The following is a 14,948-nucleotide window of genomic DNA, read 5'->3' as shown; positions in this document are numbered from 1 at the left end:
GGACACTCTCATGATATAGGCCTACTATCATCTAGGAGGCTCTGGGCGCTCTCATGCTACAAGCATGCCAATGTCTAGGGACTGTTTTATCCAGTTCATTGCGAGTGTCCCCGAGATTTAAGCCACTTTTTCGTACCCAGAGCCGAGGTCACTGCCCATAATTGAATGGCATCATCAGAACAGTAAAATAATAGGCGAACAATGATGCAAAAACAAATAGTTGAACAATCCCTTAACCAGAGCCCTACTAGCTATGATAGGCATTTCTTCAAACATATCACAAATATGTAATCTAGAGGTGTAAATAAAAAATCTAAGCATAGGGATATCATACTTATCTGAGAATTGTTAAGAACCATTGTTCCCTCATATCATTTGCTGCATTATCATCTATTATGTCATAGATACATTGTCCATTCATTTACAAGTAAAAACATGATGAGATCCATACATATCCATTGTCATAAAATACATACATAACTAGCAAAATAGCAGTAGAAATACCAAAGAAACCATAGCCATATGATCCACATAAAAATCAATATAATACTCATAGAAATACAAGGAGAAATAACCTCTCATTAATGATGCAAAATCCAAACGCGGGATGGGACTACCACATTCCACCCAACCATAGAATGGACGAGCCAAATCTCTCTTAAGCTATTCACCCTCGTGCCATATTCTGAGCATGAATGTGGGACTCAAACCAAAGAACCAACCAGAGCATCCTGAGGCTAAACCACCTCACCCTCATCAATAGAAACTAAGATTTATCGTAATCCATCCTGGATCACTAGACCGACACAATAAAAATGCCATAATAGGCTTTACCATGATCTCCACCTGGTCACTAGGACAAATATGCATGGATGCCACTGGATTTCTCCACCTACACCATGAGGAATTTTCCTGTCTCCTAGTCTCTCAGGGTTTACCACAATCCAAACCTAGATCACTAGGCCCTAAATTGAGACCCACCCTCCAGGCTTTACCGCATATCCCAAACCTTGAATTACTAGGCCCAATGGAGAGAAAACCACCTATTGTCTTTAACGTATATCCTTCCATTCACCGAAAAGGATTCCTAGGTCCACCAAAGCAACACAATCATGGCTTTACCGCAACCCACAGTCTAACTTAGGGGTCACTAGGCCAGTGACTTTACCATGATCCATAGTTTGGTTTAGGGACCACTAGGCCATGTGCTCTATCATTAGGAGATCCACCTCACTCAGCTTCAAATCCATCCGGCAATCCATCTCAACCAAAACATGAAAACCACATCTCACCATGGCTATCCAGAAATAACAAGGCTAGGATGAAAACACTATTGCACCTAGAAAAACCCTTGCCATAACAACAAAATAACCACATGAAATACCATGCATGCCAAATCTAGCAAGGAAAATACACATGCAAATTGATACCTGCAAAGAATCTTGTTGTAGCTTCTTGATCATTCCTTTCCCTCCTTGATCTTTGCTTCATCTTGCCTTATTTTCGTTTCTTGAACCAATGCCAAAATGCTCCAAGAATACTCTTAAGTGTCTAAGAGTGAGAGAGAGAGAGAATAATGAAATAGCTCCAAAATTTAACTGACAAAAGGTTACCCGTTGATTCTCAAAAACCCTTTTATTAATGAGGCCTCTATTTTCTTCTTTTTCCATTATTTTCATTCATTTTCCTCCTCACATGAAATCTACGACCTTTCACCTCCCTTTTCTCCTAATTTCCATTATTTTCATAAATAAATGTGCTAAAAATGTCGTTTTTCATTTCCAAATCCTTAGCCGTTGCCTTTGCCAATTTCCTTAGCCATAATAAACCAATGAACACCCACACTAGGATGTCTTGCCCAACATTCAACTTGGAATAAGTGTCCCATCAACCATTGTTATTATTTTTGCCTTTATTAACTTTTATTACATGGAATTTTCACCAGGGATGTTATAGAGGGAGTGGTAAGGGAGATAGAGGGAGAGGGAGAGAGGAGAGAAGCATGCAATAGAGCTGAAACGGGGATAGAGGGAGAGAAAGGGAAGAGAGAGGGAGAGGGAGGGAGAGATAAATAAATATGGAGAAAGAGTGTGTATTTTTTAGGGGTGATATTGAGAGACAAAGGAGAAGGAGAGGGAGATAGAGATATAAATGGGAGGTGAAGAGAGGGAAGAAGAAAGATATAGAAAGAGGGAGGAATATATATATAGATAGGGAGAGAGATAATGTGTGTTTGGGGGGGATGAGTTAGAGAGATAAAAAAAGGAGAGATGGAGGGAGATATAGATATAGATGGAGGGGGGACAAAGGGAAGAAGATTTCTTGCACTAGATGCATTGATTTCAGTGTAATGATGATTTTTAATCCTACTTGATTGCTTTCACTAGATGCATTGATTTGAGTATAAGTGTAATTATATTTGATTGCTTGCACTAGATGCATTGATTTGAGTATAGATGTAATTATATTTGATTGCTTGCACTAGATGCACTGATTTCAGTGTAGATGTTGATTTTTAACCCCATTTGATTGCTTGGTCTAGATGCATTTATTTTAGTGTACAAGGTGATTTATAATTCTATTTGATTGTTCGAACTAGATGCATTGATTTCAGTGTAGATGTTGATTTTTAATTATATTCGATTTCTTGCAGTAGTTGCACTTATTTTAGTGTAGATGTTGATTTCTAATCTTATTTGACTACTTGCATTGGATGCATAGATTTGAGTGTAGATATTGTTTTCTAATCCTATTTGATTGCTTGCATTAGATGGATTAGATGTTGTTAATATTGAGGCTGTAAATTATTAAAAATATTTTTCAAGATTATATTGAGGGGGGTTAAAGGGAAGAAGATTTCTTGAACTAGACGTATTGATTTCAGTGTAGATGTTGATTTCTAACCCTATTTGATTGCTTGCACGATATGTAGTGTAAGTGTAGATGTGGATTTCTAATCCTATTTGATTGCTTGCATTAGATTCATTGATTTCAGTGTAGATTTTGATTTCTAATCTCATTTGATTGCTTTCATTAGATGCATTGATTTTAGTGTAGATGTTATTTTCTAATCTTATTTTATTTCTTGCATTAGATGTATTAGATGTTGTTAATCTTGAGGCTGTAGATTATTAAAAAAAGAGTCAAGATATATTTAGTAATACCTAGATGGACGCTATTAAGAATTAATTCGATGTAAAATGTTGTGATAGCTAGAATTAAAATGGAATAGATTTGCAAAACCAATCTTCTAGAAAGTGAAAAATAATCCTTGAGAAGATCGTCTCCCTTCTTCATCACCAACTAATTATAATAGACAATTGCATATATTAAAAATTACTAATAGATAATTGCATACAACAATGTATTCAAAATATTTATAAGAGGAAAATATATATTTATAAACATTCAAAACAAATCAAAATATTCTTGAAGGAGATGTGATAATTGTTTGGAGAAAAAAGTAATCTAAAGATTTTATAAATCAGGCCACTCATTAAAAAAAAATTAAAAATTCATTATTTCTTGACTTTGCAAAATAGACTATAGATAAAAAAAAAAAACATCAAAATATTCTTAAAGGAAATATATTATTTTATGCTCTTGCACGTTAGTCTTGATAGAAACATTTTACGCTCTTGCACGTTAGTCTTGTCGAATGGTCGGGGATCCAATTGACGTGTCGTTTTCATTTGCACTTGGTGAAAATTTCACTGGATGGCGATGGGATTTGTTTTTCAAAAAAATCTAGAAGTGAGAGTGAGAGTGGTTGAAGCGATGGGATTTGTTTTTCAAAAAAATCTAGAAGTGAGAGTGAGAGTGGTTGAATTGTTTTTTCTATTCAGTACGTCAAAAATTTTAAGACATCTAAAATTTTGAAATTCTATAAATTTTATCAAAAAATTTGTGGAAAAACTATTTTTTTTCAATGAATTTTTTTTTTCTAATTTAAACTAGGCTTTTTCATTTTCAATCTGTTAACCGCATTGTTGGAGATAAAATTTCCATAACTTTTAGAACAAAAAAGCATAATTGTTACAGTATGGCGATTAAATTAACGTGTCAATATCAACCAGCTATTGAGAATAGACGTGTGGCACGTGCACACGATAAGGCTCATTCTTGTTTTACGTGCCTCATTTTCAAATGTGCAACTCTGAAATACAATGTTGTGGCTTGTACACAATGGGATATTCATACTAGTTTATATGGTTTTGGATATTATAAAGGAAAAGCAAGCATTTTGTAAAATAAAATTATAATTTTCGAATATATATAATTCGATTACAATTTGATATTTAAAAAATGTTTTAAAGCATCTAAAAAATTAAGATAGAGTTATTGTAACCATTAATAATGGTAAAATAATAATGAAAATAATTAGTAATATAGATAATTTTTCATTTAAGATAAAATGTATTATATAATATTTTAATATTTGTGATGTATTTATTGCAATAATGATAAAGGAGAATGAGTAATTATGAAGTAAATAATTAATTGAGTATTTAATATCCAAAATTATATCACATAAAAAACACATGTTTATGTAATTGAAAGTTAAACTAATAACAAGATTTGGTTTGTTTATAATATAATGAAGTTTATAATATAATAATTATTAAAGTAAGCACTGGTTTAATTGATGAAATGGTTTTTGGCTAGAATGTAGTAATACAATTTCTAGTAAGATTGTGCTTTTTTGTTGTTTGAAATGTATTTTGAATGCATAAATGAATTTAGCAGGTTAAAAAAACCTTGCTACACTCTAACTTTACACATTAAATAATTTAAACATAAGATTCTAAAAAATCTAACTAAAAAGGTCATTTTATTTATTAGTTAGACTGTAAGCTTAAATTAATTCCCTTCAAAATGAGTTTATCTCATTTACGAGCGTCTTTAGAAACTTTAATATGAGTCATTCAACACTTTAAATTTACTTAGTGATGAGTAATTAGTATTAAGTAATAGCTTTCCATTAACTTAGTAATAAGTAATTAAAAACTTTATTGATAATTATTACATAACAAAATTTAAAAAGTGATATTTTTTTTTTTTTCTCGGTAAAGACTAATTCTATTAAGTAAAAATATATAGTACAAACAGGGGAAGCAAGAAACCGACAACCGGAAATGATGTAACCATCAACCTCGGTCCCGGAGAAAGATTCAAACTCAGGGCAACAGCAGATAACTTGTGATCACAGACATACTAACTGACCTTTACCCCATAGGGGTAGAAGCTACAACACATTGTTTTTTCCCTTTCTTTTTGTTGACTTTTGTCCAGCCATCATGGGGAGGATGAGCTAAGACAACTTGAAGACTGGGAAACTCTGTACTCGGAAATTCCTTTTCTGATTCAGAGGAAGTCTCATGACTGCGTTTCTGGGTGATTGCTATGTCCGGGGGATGGCCCGTAGTATCCATGGGAGGATCCATCGGCTGAGGATCCTGGTCAGGCTCTGAGTCGCTTTCCCCATTCTTCGAGCCTGGGGAGCTGGGGCGTCCAGTTGGCGGAGGAGGGCAGGGAGCCCAACGCTTGGGCTTGGAATTTGCGCTGAATCCCTTTTTCGCTCTTGCTGTCATCGATGGGCAGGAGTTCTGCAGATGCCCTGTAAGGTGACAATGGCGGCACCGAAAGGCAGTGTTTTCATAGTCTATCAGCTGAGTCCATACCGAGTCTTTGATCTTGAGATTGATTTGCTCTGGCAATCCCTTGCTTAAATCTAGCTCCACACATATTCTGGCATATGTGTAAAGACCTTGCCTTTCCCTCTGGTAATCTCCCATTAAGAAGCAACCCAGAGCGTTGCCTATTTGCCTGTATACCTCTGTGCGCCACAGGTGAATTGGGAGATTAGGAAGTCTGATCCAGACAGGGGCTTTTGTGATAACTGCAGAAGCTGGATCGAAGTCTGGGAACCAAGGAGTTAAGAAGAGGCCTGCCGATCCCATGAACCAAGGGCCCTCTTCTAAGGCCTCTGTGTAGTTCTCGAGGTCGTCGAACAACACTATAAAATATCCCTTTGCACAGAAGTAGATCTTGCATTGGTGAGTCCAGTTGTCTTTGATCCAGTCATAAAGATCCTTTGAGCGTGGCCAGAGTCCATTAAATCTGCAGATGATGGCCCTTTCAGCGAATTGCTGGGTGTCATCTGCTAGGTCAGGGTAAGAGATCTCAACAGAGGGGACCTCTTCCAATTTGTCAACCAGAAAGGGCTTGGGTGGAGTCTGAACTGGCTGATCTGTCTTTTTAGGCTTGTTTGCATGGACTGCATCTTTATATGAAAATGCCTTAGCTGAGGAGGACTCTCCAGCAGCTCCTCCCCTCAAGCGAAGGGTTAAAATAATGGTTGCATCCTTCTTAATGCCGAAAAAAGAAATAGGATAGGGATCCTCAAGTTGTTTACCTTCGTGGAGAAGCCGTTGCGCTGCAGATGGGATTCCCAGTTTGATACTCAGTGCATGCTTGAGATTCTGCACTAGATCCGTCTGGTTAACCCATTCTAGCATAGTTTTGCCTGTGATGAGTTTGATTTGTATCTGGAATGATGCAGAGAAGCCCGAATGCCTCTTTCCATTGCAGATCTGTGCAGAGAAGCAACATGCGTGATGATTGGTCTTCATTTCCTGGATTTGCCCCATTTGCGAAAGAGGCATACAGCTAACCGAAGCAGGCCTTTCCTTCCCACTAGTCCAGATCCGTGTAAACGCTGCGTGGGGTTCTGCTGGAACGCCTTTGGCTACTGCGCCTATTGTCTGAGGCTGGCTCCATGATTTCTTTGTGAAAGCGGGGAGCTTAGGCCATGCAACCCCAGGGCTTTCTGAAATGAGATTTGCACGAGCAAACTTGATTGCGGTAGCAGCAATCTTGAAATGAGCCTCCTGATCGTCTGTGTTGAGGGCAAAATCCCTTGAACTGAGATTGCGAGTCTCGATTCCATCCACAGCAATGGTGATCCGAGTACTGATGGCGGCCGAGGGCAGGGCGGCGGCGGCGACAGAGCTAGGGTTCTCCATCTCGTTCGTCTTGAATAACTAAAAAAAGTGATATTTATTAATATGTAAAGGGAGTTTAATTTATAAAAGTGATATTTATTAATATGTTAGAGGTTAAAACCATATGAAACCCATGTATAATTAATATAATAAGTACATTCATTGCATCCTGAAACCTCATTATTAATGTTCGTTTAAAGGACATGACATTTCCTTTCTTCCTAAAATATGGTTATATCAAAGCATAAGGAACAAGTAGGTAGACTTACAATTGGTACCTAAGTTCATAATATTGTAGCCATCCTAAGTAGGAAGTAGCCATATACTACACATCACTGACTCAATTCAAAACTAGTGATAAATTATGGCATTTCAATGAGATCCTTTATTATTTTGTTATAGTATTGATTTCCCTGATTTCCTTCCATTATAGCCAATGTCATCATGGTAATTTTTGTTAGGGAGGTTTTCCATAGACAATATTTTCTATAATTCTTATTTATTCTTAATCAAGTTTAATGATCACATTGTCTTACATTTCTTCTTGAAAAAGACAGTCATCAAATGTATATACGATTGAAAATTTTTCGAGAAAAGTAATAGATACTTGAAAAAGACATAGTAAGATGTTTCAAACCTCTTTTGAGCCTACTTAAAAATATATTTATCATAGAGAGGATAAGACTCAATCTCTACCACTACATCTTCTTTAAGTTCCACACAAATTGGTTTTCTCTTTCAAGATAAGTGCAATTATTGGTGTCTTGGTTGTCACATCATGTGAATACAATCTTTTTAGCATTTGTGAAAGATGCATTTCTTTTTTATAATCATTTCCCCTTCATGATAATACCTATTAATTAGGAGTTCACTTTCATTTTAATGGATTTTTGTTACAATATATTTATCTTCAAACAATAAGAATTTATTTTGCTATAAATACAAATGAGGTATATATCATACTCTTCTAGAGTTAAGAAGACACGTTTTTCAGCGCAAAAATACGATATATATATATATATATATATATAATATATATATATATATATATATATATAAACTAAAAGAGAATAGTCATGACCATTATATATGTAAAAACGAAAAGAAAAAAATATCGATATCTTTATCACTTCCTTTCATTTAAATGATGTTTTAACTAAAAGTACAATCTTTTAAAATATTTTAAAATTGTGATTTTTTTTTGGTGTAAGGTTAATTTTATTGTTGAATCAGAGATTGAATCCATCATATACAATCATGACTCTTTCCAGCATAGTGTGACATGTACTAACAGGAACATCACTGAGATGTATGAGACTCAATGATGTAGGCCTAACCACTTATAAGTGATAACCTACTTATTTGTGCCCGGGGTCGCTTTACCGATGCTTAGGCACTTCCTTCAATCCCATAGTGCATTTCAAGACCCATTTAAAAAAACTATTGACCCATTCATCCATCAAACCCAAAGGTTTGGTTTAAATATAAATATTTTGTGTTGTTTCAAGAAAAGTTATCTACTCGTTCATACTACTAGTATTCGGGTTGTCAACCCAATTCCTGATCAAGAATGAGGACCAAAGCGCTTCTCTATTCCAAGAACTCTTCCCAACAGAGGCTCATACATTTCCCTTACTTTTAAGCCAGAACAAGGGGAACCAAAACCTTTTATTAGTAATCAACAGAGGAGAGGCTCACTTTTATTAAAACAATTGATCTCAAGCTCTTATAATAGGCATTAACTTCCATGGCCTTATTCTCTATATATCTCGACACTTACTTTTTCCACTTCTCTTCATAATATGACCAACTCTCAAGACCAAGGCCCTGCTGTCCTATGTTTTTTGGTGTACACGTCTGCGTGGACTTATGTCAACCTAGTTATCCTAATTGTGCATGCTTTTTGTTTCTTCTAGGATGATGTAAGTGGATATGTGGGCCCTCAACTCCACTTGGATTCCTTTTATTGTCGCACTCATATACTGGACTCATCCCATCAAACAAAAATATTTCCATCAATAGTTGATCCCGACTTCTGTCAGCTATCGTCCCCGGTCATTTTCAAATGTGCACACGTCTTTTCCTATGGGATGATGTCAACATTCCTAGCGGCCCCACTCATGCTCCACGTAATCTTGACTCCTATATGATTGGATAGTTTCCTTTATACGTTAGGCCAATGTCCACTCAACCCCGCTGCACCCTTATGTGCTCCTTTATTGACTTCCTAGTGTATAACTTCTGGCTTGACGTTGTTGCGTGACAATTTATTGTTAAAAAAACATTGATTCTATCTCCCAGCCTTTGTTAACAGACATATTATCATCAAATATTAAGAAACTAAGTATTGGTCATTCTTCTTTCACTTGCTATTTATATTTTGATCTTGACTCTTACTATATGCAAGTTCCTTTTAAGTCTCAACCTTCTTATCTCTCTGTCTTCTACCTTTGGATTCCACTGTTTATGTTGTGCTACTATGATTTAAAAGAATTTTTTATCCTATATATTGATCAATAAATAATAAAATATTTATTCGACTATGAAGAGACTCTCGACCTTATCTACACAGAATGTTTTCCTTTCTGAGCTTAATTTTGTCTGTCTTGTATCAATCTTGTATACAATAATAAAATGAAAATACACATTATCAAAACCAATAAACGAGAATTAATTTACACAGAGTTCAAACAATCGAGCAAAGTTTCTCCATTGATAAATATATGGGGATTTACAAAGACCTCTCCTGGCCTGATTTATGTTAATTCGAGACTCCTTGGCCTCATGGATTTACCTGGCCTCTAAGCCTCTTGACTCTCTCTCTCTATCACTCTCACAATTCTACATCTACCATACATGTTTTTTAGTTACAAAATTAAACAAATGAGGATTTTGAACTAAATTTCGGTTCAGATCCACAATTTCCTCAACAAATCCCTATTTCTATATCTTTTAGATGCACCTATCCTCTAAGATATCTGAATAACTCTAAAATTTCTTTAACTCTCTCAAATATTCTTGATACTTCTCCTATTTAAAATATTCATCACTTACATACATTTTTCATCAAAACATAGAAAAATACAATTAAATAATTAATTAGGGAACCAACTCCCTTGGTAAATGAAAGACACACATCTCTAGTCAAAATCTATTTTGACTTAGAGGTAAGATGAACCTACATCATACTCCCAAAGCAGAAAACTTTCATGGTCTCCTAACCATGTGTTTTTATGGATTGGTAAAAATCATCTTGGATCCTAAATTTTATATTGTAGTTGATCATTTGTTTTGTCATGTTAATGTTGCTCTTTTGTTGTCTTATTCATTCTTCCAAGCTTCCGAACTTTATGTTGTATTTCTCCTCCTTCCTTGTTGATGTAGACTTTCTCAATCATCTGCAACCTACTGTCATCCATTCTTATTTGTCTAAGAAACCTCCTCCGAGGCTCTTTTAGCATCAACTTCCTCATCTCTTCAATTTTGATGTCGAGCTTGTCTTCTGTCGTGTACAAGTTATTGCTTCCTTGTTGAAATGTGTAGTGGTTTTGCTCTACAACCATTTAAGATTCCTTGGTCACCACTTGAGTTCCTCCATCCTTTCAAAATATATCATATTTCTGTTTGGACTTATTATCAATTTTTTCCACTAGTTGTTATATTTCCTCCATGAAAAACTTACCCTTATCTTCCTTTGAACTAATACAATCTACCATAATTTTATTTATTTCATACTCCATCCTCAGACCATTTAGCCAGTCTTCTAAAAATTCTAGTTCTACTACAACATTTTCCTTGTTTACATATGATCCTTTCATCTGATGGTCCTTTCTCATCTCATATTTTCCATCATTTTCTTCCACAACTACTTCTAATAATGGTCCATATTTGCTATATTTAGGCCAAAAATCTTCCTCTAGAAGCTTCATTTCTTTACTAATTTTCTGTCCATCATCTCCACATACAACAAAGTTAATATTTTATATATCATCGACAACAAGTCCTGCATCTACACATTGATCATTAGCTTTAAAATCAATATGGAATTTATCTTCCATTAATTAGTTGGCCATCATATGTTGATCCTATAAACAATAAGTAAATTTATCAAATGGTTTCTCCTCATCATCTTCATCACTATCATTTTCTCCAAGGATTGGTCCTTGTTCTGGTTCACAAATATATCTTGTTTCTTCCTCATATTTAGTTGTTCTGAGTTTCCTTAACAAGGTTCTGATCAGATGCCTAATATGTTTCCTCAGTTTTCTCACATACAATTCATTAACTGGCCATTGTATTGGTTTTCTCCTCAGTATCCATCCATAACTCTAATCTCTTTCTCTGTCATGAAACCACTATTTTATCATGTTGAACTCTGCTCTTATCTTAGCGATTTCATTTTCCATTTATTATTTACTCTTGTTTCCAATTACCTTAGAATTATTCTTATGATTGTGCCTTTCCTTTGAGCCCTTCACATAATTATCAATATTCGTCTTCATTTTCTCTTTCAGTAAATTCTCCTCATCCACTTGTGAGTTGCAAGAAGCCTTCTCCATCTTTGTAACAAGTTTAGTACTTGTCACCAATATGAATTCCTATTAGGTAAAATTGACTCGGGGTTTGAGTCAAGGTTGACCTAATTAAATAGCAGTGGTTTTGGGCACATGGTATAGTGTACCCATGGTATTATGGTCTATGGTATTGCATGTAATGGAGCCTATAAAAGGTTGGGAATACTTCATTGTAATATAGGCCTGGAGGTGAGTAGTGAAGGCTCACTTGGCTAGATTGGCTAGGGTTTTGGCCAATGCTAATGAGATCTCATTGGGTTGGGTTTTTCCCCAGATTTGGGGTTTTCCTACATAAATATTATGTGTATTGTTGTTGGTTATTTTATTATTCCTCTCTGTAAATATCAATAAATCTCAGTAATAATTTATCTCTCTGCTGTAAATTTCTTCACAACTGGTATCAGAGCTAAGTTGGCTTTAGAAGGACGTTTTTTGTTGCCAAGGGTTTGGATTTACCTGGTAGATAAAGAGATAATTGAGTTTTGCTTGCAGATTTGAATCTAAATCCATAGATTGTGAAGCAAAGCTGCACACTATTAGGTCATGAGAGATTCAGTGGATAAGGAGGATATGTTCATGTGGATTAATTAATTGATGAACCATGCACCTGAAAAGAACGCCTAGATAACTGGTGGTTAGAATAGCTGGTGAGTCATGTAATCTGGTAGATGGGTTTTTTTTATATGGACATTTATGTCATATGTACAAATACAGAAACAAGGGTAAAGAAAAAAAATTATTATAATGGAGTGAAATTTTTAATTTTCATGTAAATGGGCATATTGTTATAAGACACGGTAAGGCATGCATCACCCTGGGTAATTACCTGTAAAGTCTGGGTTAGACCTAGGTAATAGGGGGATGTCGGGTTAACAAATCTCGGGTAAAAACTTTGAAGGGGTAAGGGCTAGAGTGAGCAGGATTGTCTCACTTAGCAAGTTTTGGTTGGATTTAGTCAAGGAACCCCAAGTCAAGTTTAAGGGGGGAATTGTTAGGTAAAATTGACTCAGGGTTTGAATCAAGATTGACCTAATTAAATAGTAGTGGTTTTGGGCACATGGTATAGTGTACCCATGGTATTATGGTCTATGGTATTGCATGTAATGGAGCATCTAAAAGGCTGGGAATACTTCATTGTAATGTAGGCTTGGAGGTGAGTGGTGAAGGCTCACTTGGCCGGATTGGCCAGGGTTTTGACCAATGCTAATGAGATATCATTGGGTTGGGTTTTTCCCCGGATTTCAGGTTTTCCTAGATAGATACTATGCGTATAATATTTATGTGTATTGTTGCTGGTTATTTTATTATTCCTCTCTGTAAATCTCGGTAAATCATGGTAAATTTCAGTAATAATTTATCTCTCTGTCATAGGGATCCTCTGCTTTCTTCTCTTCCCTTATCAATTCTACCCACACTCACTGTGGAACTTCCTTAACAACTTCTACCTAACATCTACTATTGGAAGTTGTTCTCTTCCTCGTCCTTTGCAATATAACCTTCTTCCGAGCATTCCTGCTCCTTAATTTTCAAATCTATTAGGCTTCTTCTTCTCTGATTACTCACTTCCTCTTTTGAGAATTTATGTTTCTTGTCTCCTTATTCAACAATTAATTCTTTTTGTTTTTGGGGTTCTGTCATAGTTTTTCTTTCTCTTGAGAGCCCTTCTTACTCCCTTTTTCTTTTTCATAGCATTTCTAGTTGTTTGGCTAGTCAACTTCCCCTACTAATGTCTACTTCAACCTGCAAGCATATTCTTAACCCAAAGTTATCATTAAAACATTAATGTTGGATAAAACCCCTTCAATACTTTTCCATTTGAGAATCTTTTGTCTCTTCCTCATGGATTCTTCTATCCACATTCTTCCATTTAAAGAAAAACTCAATCTGTTTTAATTTCCTTTCAGAAAAAAATTCCCTACAATCTTTGTCTGCAATCTTTCTTCATAAAATTAACACTTCACAAAATCTATTCTTCATCTCAAAGAATAAAATTTCCAACCTTTCTTGTAAAATTTTCACAAACCTCTACAAAAGAAAAAAAATACTTTGGTATTTCATAACTCTTTATCCACTAGTTTCCTATGGAAGCTTCCTAACTACTACCTAGGTCCTTTATTCCTCTTTCAAAATTTGTGTTCTTTTAATTCTAGGTTAAGAGATTTTAAAAGCTTTGATACCAATCAATGCAGGCCTGACCACTTATCAGTGATAATCCCACTTATTTGTGCCTAGGGTTGCTTTACTAAGGCTTAGACGCCTCCTTCAATCCCGTGGTTCATTTCAAGGCACATTTTCAATAGTTTCCAACCCATTCATACATCAAACCCAAAGGTTCTGTTTAAATCCCAATATTATGTGTTGTTTCACGATAGGTTGTTGAAGTGTTCATACTATGAGCGCTTGAGTTCTCAACCCAATTCCCAATCAAGACTGAGGATTGGAGTTCTTCTTTCTTTCAATATCACTTCTCAACATAGGCTCAGACCTTTCCCTTATTTTTCTAGCCATAACCACTGCAGTTGAAACCTTTTATCAGTAATCAATAGAGGAGGGGCTCACTTTTATTAAAATCATTGGGATCAAGCTTTGATAATAGGTGTTAACTTCTGTGACCTTATTCTCCACAACTCTTGGTGGTTACTTTTTCCACTGGTCTTCCTAATACTACCAACTCTCATGACCAGGGCCTAGATCTACTCTGTTTATCGGCTTGTATGTGAGAGCTCGGGCTTATGTCACCTTGGTTGTCCCAAATATGCACATTATTTGTTTCTTATAGGATTTACCTTCTGATATGATGTAAGAAGATATGTGAGCCCTCGAATCCACTTGGATTCATTTTACTATCACACTCCTATACTAGACTTGGCCTAGACACCATGCCTTCCCAGTCCTTGTCATCCTGATCCTTTCCAAAGGTGCACCAAGATTTTACCTTTCGACAGATGGACTTTGGGAAACAAAAATATTTCCATCAATAATTGATCTCAACTCCCATTAGCTATTGTGCCTAGTCCCTTTCAAATGCACACATGCCTTTTCCTTCGAGATGATGTCAAAATTCCTAGTGGTCAACCCACTCATGCTCCACATAACATTATCTCCTATCTGATTAGACGACTTCCTTTATAGATGAACCCCATGTCCACTCAACCCAGTCACTCCCTTACACGCTCCTTTCTCGACTTCCCAGAATAGAACCTCCAGCCCGACGTTGTCACTTGATGGTTTCTCGTGAACATAACATTGATTCTACTTCTCGGCTTTCGTTAACAGATGAACTCCCATCAACACTTAATAAAATAAGTATTCGTCTCTCTTCTTTGACCACCCTTTATATTCTAATCTCAACCCTTTATGTATGCATTTT

Source organism: Pinus tabuliformis, chromosome 8 (assembly GCF_031772625.1).
Source record: "Pinus tabuliformis cultivar Carrire ecotype Pingquan chromosome 8, CPIR1, whole genome shotgun sequence".
NCBI classification, from domain to species: Eukaryota; Viridiplantae; Streptophyta; class Pinopsida; order Pinales; family Pinaceae; genus Pinus; species Pinus tabuliformis.
The sequence above is the reverse complement of the archived record's forward strand: the minus strand, read 5'-3'. Positions refer to the sequence as shown.